Genomic DNA, 9,893 nt, shown 5'->3' with positions numbered 1-9,893 from the left:
ACTTTACGTAAATCTGGAGGAATCCAGCAGGTGGCAGTGCGAGATATTATCACGGTGAGAACAGGTTCGGCTTCTCTGTGTTGTGAATTGTCTGAAACACCCATTAAATTCCGATGACACCTTACCGCAATATCTCTGAAAAGGATGTTTAATGATTAAATCCATCAATCCAGGAATGTGTCCATTCCAGCAAGTATTGGGCATGAGGCAGAAACAATCCCTGGACGGGGCCTCAGCTCATCGCAAGGTGAATACAAGCACACACATACACTGGAGTCATTTTAGTGGCACCAAATCCCCAAATCTGCATATCTTTGGAAGGAAACCAGAGCACAGTGTGGAAACCCAGCAGGAAAACATGTAAACTCCAAGCAGAGAATACCAGTGACGTGATTCCCTGCGAAACAGCAGTGCTACCGCTCCGCCACCGCGTCACCTCCATGTGTGTAATTGCCAGAATGATGGCAAGAAAAAAGTATGGAGAAGGCATGGAATAGCTTATTATCCAAAGCATACCACATCATCTGTAAAACACGGTGGAGGCAGTGTGATGGCTTGGGCGTGCATGGCTGCCAGTGGCACTGGGACACTAGTGTTTATTGATGATGTGACACAGGACAGAAGCAGCCGAATGAATTCTGAGGTGTTCAGAGACATACTGTCTGCTCAAATCCAGCTAAATGCAGTCAAATTGATTGGGCGGCGTTTCATGATACAGATGGACAATGACCCAAAACATACAGCCAAAGCAACCCAGGAGTTTATTAAAGCAAAGAAGTGGAAAAGTCTTGAATGGCCAAGTCAGTCACCTGATCTTAACCCAACTAAGCATGCATTTCACTTGTTGAAGACTAAACTTCAGACAGAAAGGCCCACAAACAAACAGCAACTGAAAGCTGCTGCAGTAAAGGCCTGGCAGAGCATTAAAAAGGAGGAAACCCAGCATCTGGTGATGTCCATGAGTTCAAGACTGCCATTGCCAGCAAAGGGTTTTCAACCAAGTATTAGAAATGAACATTTTATTTCCAGTTATTTAATTTGTCCAATTGCTTTTGAGCCCCTGAAATAAAGGGATTGTGTTTAAAAAAAATGCCTTAGTTGCCTCACATTTTTATGCAATCGTTTTGTACTGTATCCCATATATATGATCTGTTTCTTGCGACTGAGAGAACGAGGCGGATTTGTGCCGACTGGCCGACCAACCAAAAGTGTTACCTGGTAGGTTACCAGACCAATTAATTTAATACTCCAATATTCACTCTGTCAAGTAAGCAAACCAGCTGCCATGGCACAATGTCAGAGGCTTTGTCTTAGGTGCTGATGTCCGAGGTCTGATCCCCATAAGGGGAAGCAAAAGTGCGTACACCTGATGAGCCCCAATTAGGGTGAGCATGTGTCATGTACTTTTCAGAAATTTTCTTGCAGTTTTTGAAGGAATCCAGATAGTGTCAAGATTTTCAATTACTTTGAAAAATATATTCAGTAGGCTGCCAGACAGCACCACATACAGTGGCTCCAACTTGATGTTTTGTTGATCTTGAGGCATACTAAGAAGCATGGACTATCGGACCCCTCAGTTTTAGGATTCTGTGATGTTGGGAAGGGGCAAAAAGTCCTGAAGCTGCCTGGAGGATAAATTTAAGCAGAATAAACCAAGGGATTTATGATATCATCAAAGAGCCTGTAATTATTTCCTAGGATATGCCGATACATGGACACGGGCCAGTGTTTAAAAGTTTCTCCAACCTCCAATATTGTGCGCAAGAGAGTGTCGGGCAGGAGATAGGACTTCTAAGGCCAGGTTTATACTTCACACGATGCGACGCATGCTGCAGCAGACGCTCCTGCTATGCAAAGCATTTTATTGTTTATACTTGCGCGCATACTTTACGTAAATCTGGAGGAATCCAGCAGGTGGCAGTGCGAGATATTATCACGGTGAGAACAGGTTCGGCTTCTCTGTGTTGTGAATTGTCTGAAACACCCATTAAATTCCGATGACACCTTACCGCAATATCTCTGAAAAGGATGTTTAATGATTAAATCCATCAATCCAGGAATGTGTCCATTCCAGCAAGTATTGGGCATGAGGCAGAAACAATCCCTGGACGGGGCCTCAGCTCATCGCAAGGTGAATACAAGCACACACATACACTGGAGTCATTTTAGTGGCACCAAATCCCCAAATCTGCATATCTTTGGAAGGAAACCAGAGCACAGTGTGGAAACCCAGCAGGAAAACATGTAAACTCCAAGCAGAGAATACCAGTGACGTGATTCCCTGCGAAACAGCAGTGCTACCGCTCCGCCACCGCGTCACCTCCATGTGTGTAATTATTAACAGTATTCATGATTTAAATGAAATTAACGATTTATCTGTAAAATGTAACATGCATACCTTAATGCATTTCATCATGAAAGTGAAATCAAGTATAAATGTAAAGATTCTAATCTTGCAGAGAATTGGAATATCATACATTTAATGTGTTCTGTGTGGTGATCTTTTGCTGCTTGCCGCTGCTGTCAGGTCCAAGAAGCTCGTAGCAATTAAAAACTGGGATGACATTTACGACCGTCTGCTTTAATGATAAAGTAAACTACGAGGTTAAAGTGGACATTTCAAGATTAAGTCCGAAATTACCACTTTAACCACAAATTTCACGTTTTCACCATGTTCTTAATTTTTTTTCTCTGTGGCTCAAATACAGCGCTGTACATTATGTTGCTGTTGTGAAGTTGCAAAAAAAAAAAGACGGCACAAAAGATGGTATGTGAGACTTTTAAAATGTATCGTGTCATTACGATCGGGAATATGCAACGCTTGAATATAAAAGTACCACGAATGCATCTGTATGTCAGCATTTTGCTTCACCACATCGAACCATTCATCAAACTTCGAAGCACACACATTGATCCCGTAGGATCCACATAGAGGCTTTCATGTAGATAGTAAACAGAGACTCTGACGTCACATTCCAACTTTTATCACACTGCCCCCATCCCCGACTTTTTGCTGGTACTGCAACTCGCGCATGTGTCACGTTAATTTCTGAGGACCTGCTCAGAGGACGCATCAAATGAACTCTGGGAATGCGTGGCAGCCATGATGCGTGCATGTACGCGTTCTGAGCGTGAAGTATAAACGAGCCCTTATAAGCCTGGGTAAGTGGGAAATCATCACAAAAAAAAAAAAAAAAAAAAAAAAACCAGACATATAACTCATTCAAATCAGCCCAGGGAGGCACGAGGGTTGTTATCTTCGTTTTTTGTATTGTTACTTTGTGTTTTGCCCACTATATACTTCCTTCACTATATACTATACTTCTTTCTCTAATATGTGTCATATTAATGTTAAATTAAAATCTTTTATTTGGTTTTTGTGGCCTTGTGAGCATCCTTAGAGTCCAAAATGATCAGACCTGCTTAATTCAATAAAAGTTGTGGTTGGAGCTTGTTCATACAGAATCAAGCAAAAGGCACTGGTCCATCTCCGGGCACACAAACTAACAAAAATGTCTTTGGGAGAATAACCACAACAACCAAAGGGGAAAAAAACACCAGCAGATTGTCTAGGCAGTGACCATGAAAAGAGTCTGAAGCCAGAACAATGGATCTGTGAGGCTGTAGTGCTAAATTCTACAACAAAGTCCACTCCTGTTTTCTTTAAAGCCTCAGTAAATTATTAATCTTCTAAGTGATTGCTCATTTCTTGTACTGAATATTGTTAAGTTGATCTAATAGGATACATTTAATATTGTATTAACACTAAAATTACCAAAGCTTATGAAAAAACACGTAAATCCATCCCACCTTAAATCCCTTTGCACCTTTCCATCATTGTCTTTTGTCTTTTAAATGTGTTGATAAGCAGCAAGCATTAAGCTACCTGCTTGTGAGACATGGCGCTATTCAGTGACCTGAGACGAAGACTGGACTCCTTTGTTACTATGTTTATTTGGGGAATCATTGACTTACTGTCGAATGAGCGGTTGCTCCGGGAATCCCGAATTTAGTGCATTACCTGCATTGTAAGGGAGTGTCAGTTACAGCACGATTCCTCTAGGGTTATCTGGCTCGCAGGCTGTTGCAGATAGATGGTCATTTCCGGAGGGTGGGACCGGACCATGTGTCTGCCTGGGGGGGGTTGCCAACCAGGATCTCAAGCTGTTTCTTTGTGTGGTAGGTGCAGCAACATGCTGTACCAGTGCATGATTCCCAACCTGAACCTGATAAGTTAAATGATTTGGAGTAAATCACAGTTTTTTGCTTTGTAAAAAAATTAGAAGAAGAAATTATGTTTCACTCCCAGCAAATTTCACAGAAAAAGAAGGTGTTTGTTCATGTATGGATGTGTTCGCATGCATTAATTCCACATGTGTCTCCTTATCATTTAGTATTAAAATAAAGAACTCTAGTGAGCAAATAAAAAATCACCTGATTTATTTCCTGACATATGTAGACATTTTGTTGAGTTGCCAGCCATGTTCTTTTAGTAGGATCCCCATTTTGCCAATTATGATAACAATCTTGGCAGTTCTACAGATGTATCAGAGAATGTGAAGCTTGGAGAGTGCATGTCCTCATTCTCTAATGAAAGGTGTCAAAAATGGGAAAAGGTAGTCGATAGGTAGATTTTGCTGTGGATAAAACATAGTACTCTGTCTTCATGAGGAAAAAATATTGCATGTCACATTTTTAGAAAACACTGCGATCCTTCGCAGTGATGTGAACATAAATATAATTGATTTAATAGATGTGTTACATATTACATGCATTATGCAGCTGCAGGAAAGGCTACAAGTAAACTTGAGATTGTGAACATTTGTTTTTTACCTGGAAAAATCTTTAAACTCTTTTCAGTGAGTTTTGCATTTCACAATTGTGAAATCACATGGCAAATGAATTTTAGTGCCAGTTTTGTGAAACAGTATGCAAATCGAAAATAGTAATAAATGGCCAACTACATCTCTGTCACAACATGCATGTGATATGAAATGCCAATATTATGCTAATTGTAAGTGGCTCAAATTTTACACTGTACGCTTTGTGAAATACAAGGTTTCCATTTTTTTTTATTTTAAGTGTTTTTATTAGTAAATTCATGCATTTACTGCAAAAAAATCCTGATTAACCCAAAATTAGCAAAGCTAAATTTTCAGTCAGTTTGATGTCAGTTTGTTTTATGCCTAAAAGAACAGTATGGCTGTAAGTTGTGGCATGGATGTGGAGACCTTAAAAAGTATATCCAGAAAGTGTGAATAAATTAGAAAAGTTCAAGGTCAAGGAAGAGTCTAGTACAATTACAAAAGAAACTGTGGTTTCTTTAGAGATATGTTAAAATGGGAAAAGATACACGTATGATGAGAGTAAAAAACTGGACCAACTTTGTTTTCCTCTCTTTCTCTGTTGAAGACATGCTTCTGTTTACAGTGAACAGAAAGCACGACATAATTAATTTCAACAACTGAAAGAACACTGGCAGCTAATCATTGTAAAGTTTTATGAGGAAAATTTAACCAGGAAAATAAAGCAAATGAGTACAGGATTTCAGAAGCCTTCTACTGGCTGAATATATTTGCTGATGTTTATGGCGGTCTTTAGAAGTGCCTTGATGAATTTAATTTTCCCGAAAAGTGGAAGTAAACAGAAAAGAAAAAAACTCACTGCAAAAACAATAAGGGATGCACATTCATTTAAGACCTAATAAAATGTAAATAAGTTTTTTCCAGGAAATGACTGTTTGCTCAGATTATTAGGTGATATATACTTAATGGCTTTTTTGTTTTATTAGTATATATTTATACTATGAATGCAACTACTTAATAACAAACTGTCAGTGTGCTAGTCTGTTCTATACCTTTTTTATATATGAGTTTTCCTGTTGTAAGGAGTGTGGCAATTTTGCTGATAGTAATGGATGCAAAGTAGGAAATGTTACAGTGTCTTTTAGAAAGTTGGATTAGGAGAGTTAATAGATGGTAGTTGACCTTTTAATTAAGAAAATAAATGAAACAAGTGTAAACTATATTATTAGGCATAGGGCTAGCCAGGAGTGTTGTGGAAAAAACTCCTCTATATTCAAAGAAGTCATTCTCGGAGACCAGATGAAAATATAGAACAATTCTTTATTTGCACATAGATATGCACAAATGTCTATTTTCCAATAGAAGGCGCTAGCTCTCTGGAAATACGTTCATTTTGCAATTGTGACACCTTACGTAACCTATACTTGAATAAATATTATAAAGAGATGATATCCCCCCCTTAGTGATATGGCGGTAAGAAATCACGTAAGTGAAAAATAACTTAGCTTTGTTTAATATCGGCTTACACTGCATATGAGATGAGGGCACCGAACAGCAAAACTCTGTCCAAGGGTGGGGGCCTGATGTGTAGAGTATGCCATCATCGCTGCTGCGTTGGAAAGATTTTCAGGATCGAATGATGTAGTCTTCCATCCATCCATCAGCTTCCAAGGTATTTGGCTGCTGTCCAAGTCTTTTGTACTGTTTTCTCCATGTGCAGGCCCCCACATAGGCAAATTATCCAATTCCAAACAAGGAAAGAAGATCTTGTCATGCTGACTCTTAACAGACGAAGTATAGTATACAGCTGTTGTAAGGCTGACTGCCTGTTCCCCCAGCTGTCTTTGTCTATCCTGTCCTATGCCTGGCCTAGCAATTCTAAATGCTGAGCCTCTATGTACTAAATCTATCTCAGCTGTGCATGTAGAAAGAAAAGAAACACCGATTTAAAATGTCTGCACAGAGCACAGTGACATTAAACTTATATTTTGATTACAATGTCTCAGTCCATGGAGTGAGCCATCCATAATACAATTCATTCCCTTTTATGCATTTCTATTACTATTACATCATCTGGCTCTTAATATACAGAATTCTATCATTTAGCCAATCTAGCTACTGTCACCAGTAACTTTGTATACATGACAATTTTTCCATTATTCTTAATATTGCTTTTTTAATAGGGGTGTCCTACAGACTTTACTAATTACCTTATCACTGCTTCACAATAGGGGTGTTTGGGATTTTTTACTAATTTGTGCTTGCTTTTTAAGGGGGTGTTTATTACTCGTTTACTTCATTTTAGCCTTAGTAATTATCTCAACGGTTCCTCTTAAGATGAGGCAACCCTCACATGCTCAAGCTTTAAGCTGTGTTTAGTTAACCCTTTAGTTACTTTTGGTCCTTTTCCTTGTGCTTTAATCTGTTGATACAACTTCATTTAAGTATATATTTGTATTAAATTGTAAAACTTACCATGTATCGATTAAAATATTTGATTAAATTCTATAGGAGCCATTTTAATTGGCCTGGATATAGATTCAAAATTTACCTGGATTTATATTGAAGGCAATGGGTATGACTCTTTCATAAGAAATTCCATCTTTGGGTGTTTTGATGACTGTGCTGACTATCTAAGGTTCAGTTTCCACAAGCAATGAATAAGGCTGAAATCTGGTGACTCAAACGGCCATTATCATTAATTCATTTACACCATTCACTAGACACTTGCAGTTCATGTTAAACTAATGTCCATTCCAATAATTACAGGGGTTAAAATTAAACCTGACTTCACCTATATTACACACTATATCTAAAGTCATTGTATTATTTATATTATGAAAAAATCATATTATTTTTGAGGAAGGACACTGTAGATCAATGAATATGTGACTATACTTTCTCTCTGAAACAGGCTTTAAATAAAGTAGATTCTATCAAGACAAAATTAGTTAAAGCAAAAACAATCTCATTGTTTAACAATAGCAGAACGACTCTTAAATTAGAAGACTGAAAACACAACTTTAAATGGAGGACAACTCAACTAAAGGTTTACCAAATTAATATTCAAAAAATGTTAAAATGCAGGACTTTATTTGAATACCACTAGAAATGAGTAGGAGAAAATGGTACACACTGTCATGTACTATTTAGAAAAGTGTCTAAGTAATAAATAAGGAATTTTAACTGTCACTCAACATTTGCATTGCTTTTATATCTGTATTAACAATAAATTAAATATCTTAATATTACAGACTGAAAATTCACCTTTAAAATTTAGTGGTATGGGGTTAAGCCACAACATCCCTATCATTCACATCCATAGTAATTTTAATATAATATGTGGAACAGTAATTCTGCTTCCTTGTTAAAATCAAATTAGTAAACATGCAATGTTAATTATATTATTAAAAGATAATTAGTGACAAACAGAATTCCTAATGCACAAAGTGGTCATTGTTTAAATAAATCAGATTTAGACCCTGCCCTGCGGTGGGCTGGCGCCCTGCCCAGGGTTTGTTTCTTGCCTTGTGCCCTGTGTTGCCTGGGATTGGCTTCAGCAGACCCCCATAACCCTTTATTTAGGATATAGCGGGTTGGATAATGGATGGCTGGATGAGATTTAGACCCATATATACAATATTTAATGATGCATACACACATACATATTCAATATGTATTTTTCTTTAAAGTGTGAAATTAATTAAAGCTGTTCCTGCACTTTTCTGTTCAGTTTTTCATCTACATTTTCTTTTTGGGCACTTGACCAAGTTACTATTCATAGCCAGTCAATGGGAAACCTGAGGGACTGAAAAACTGAAGCTTCAGCCTTAACTTCATCATTTTAGTCTACATTTATGGACTACAGAATATGGCAAATTAAATTGCAGAAGGCCCTGAAGATGGGGGTTGCTGGTTGTCCACAGTTATCTGAACTTTGTCTTTGCTTGTTTCAAAGAGAACTTCATTGGCTATTTTTTTATGAGTGTTGTTAACTGGTGTTTTAGTTTTCCTCTCCTCTTCTATTTCATTTATCCACATCTCTGGCTAGCTAGAACTTGTGCTGGCATTATCTCAGTTACAATGTAATGAAAGTTTTTGGATCTTTGTAAACTTTTCTGTTTCTATATTATATGTGTACAGCAAATTTGTGTAGACTGTCATGGATACATAGGAATTAACTGAATTAAACCTTTACAATGAGACATATTGTCTATAAATTATAATTTTTTAAATTAAATTAACTAGTCTTGATTGTTATAGAATTGTAATCAATATTTTTAATCAATACATGATATACAATTTTTCTATTTAATTTAAGTATATACTTATGTAGTTATAACAATGAATTATTAAACACAATGATAAGAGTTGAATGTAACTAAATAATTAACTAAATGCTGTTTTAAGGCTAGGAACCCAGCCACAGGGGAAGAACAATCCAGTGTATTTCTTTGTGCTAGTCCCAAGCCTGGAAAAATGAGGAGGGTTACGTCAGGAAGGGCAATCCAGTGTAAAATTTTGCCAGATCAATATGCAGACAAAAATATAAATTTCCATACCAGATCAATCGAGGCCCAGGTTAACAACAGCCACCACCAGTACTGTTAGCCAACAGGGTGCTGGTGGAAATTGGGCTAATTTTGGCTAAAGAAGGAGAAGAAGAGGTGAGAGACGTGTCCAGAGGCAGGAGGACAGGAGAAAGGTAAAGAGAGTGGAACTGAGGGTAGGAACTTTGAATGTCGGCAGTATGACTGGTAAGGGGAGAGAGTTAGCTGATAAACAGTAATAGAGTAAAGGAAGGTGCGTGCAAGAGACCAAATAGAATGGGAGTAAGTCCAGGTGGATCGGAGGTGGATTCAAATTGTTCTGTCATGGTGTGGATGGGAGGAGAAATGGGGTAGGGGGTTATTCTGAAGGAACAGTATATCAAGAGTGTTTTGGAGGTGAAAAGAGTGTCAGACAGAGTGATGATTATGGGTGTGTTGAGCAGATGGAAACAGTACTTTGAAAGGCTGATGAATGAAGAGAATGAGAGAGAGAAAAGGTTGGGTGATGAAGAGATAGTGAAGCAGGAAGTGCAACAGA

Source organism: Erpetoichthys calabaricus, chromosome 11 (genome assembly GCF_900747795.2).
Source record: "Erpetoichthys calabaricus chromosome 11, fErpCal1.3, whole genome shotgun sequence".
Classification (NCBI taxonomy): domain Eukaryota; kingdom Metazoa; phylum Chordata; class Cladistia; order Polypteriformes; family Polypteridae; genus Erpetoichthys; species Erpetoichthys calabaricus.
This window is presented reverse-complemented; position numbering follows the sequence as displayed.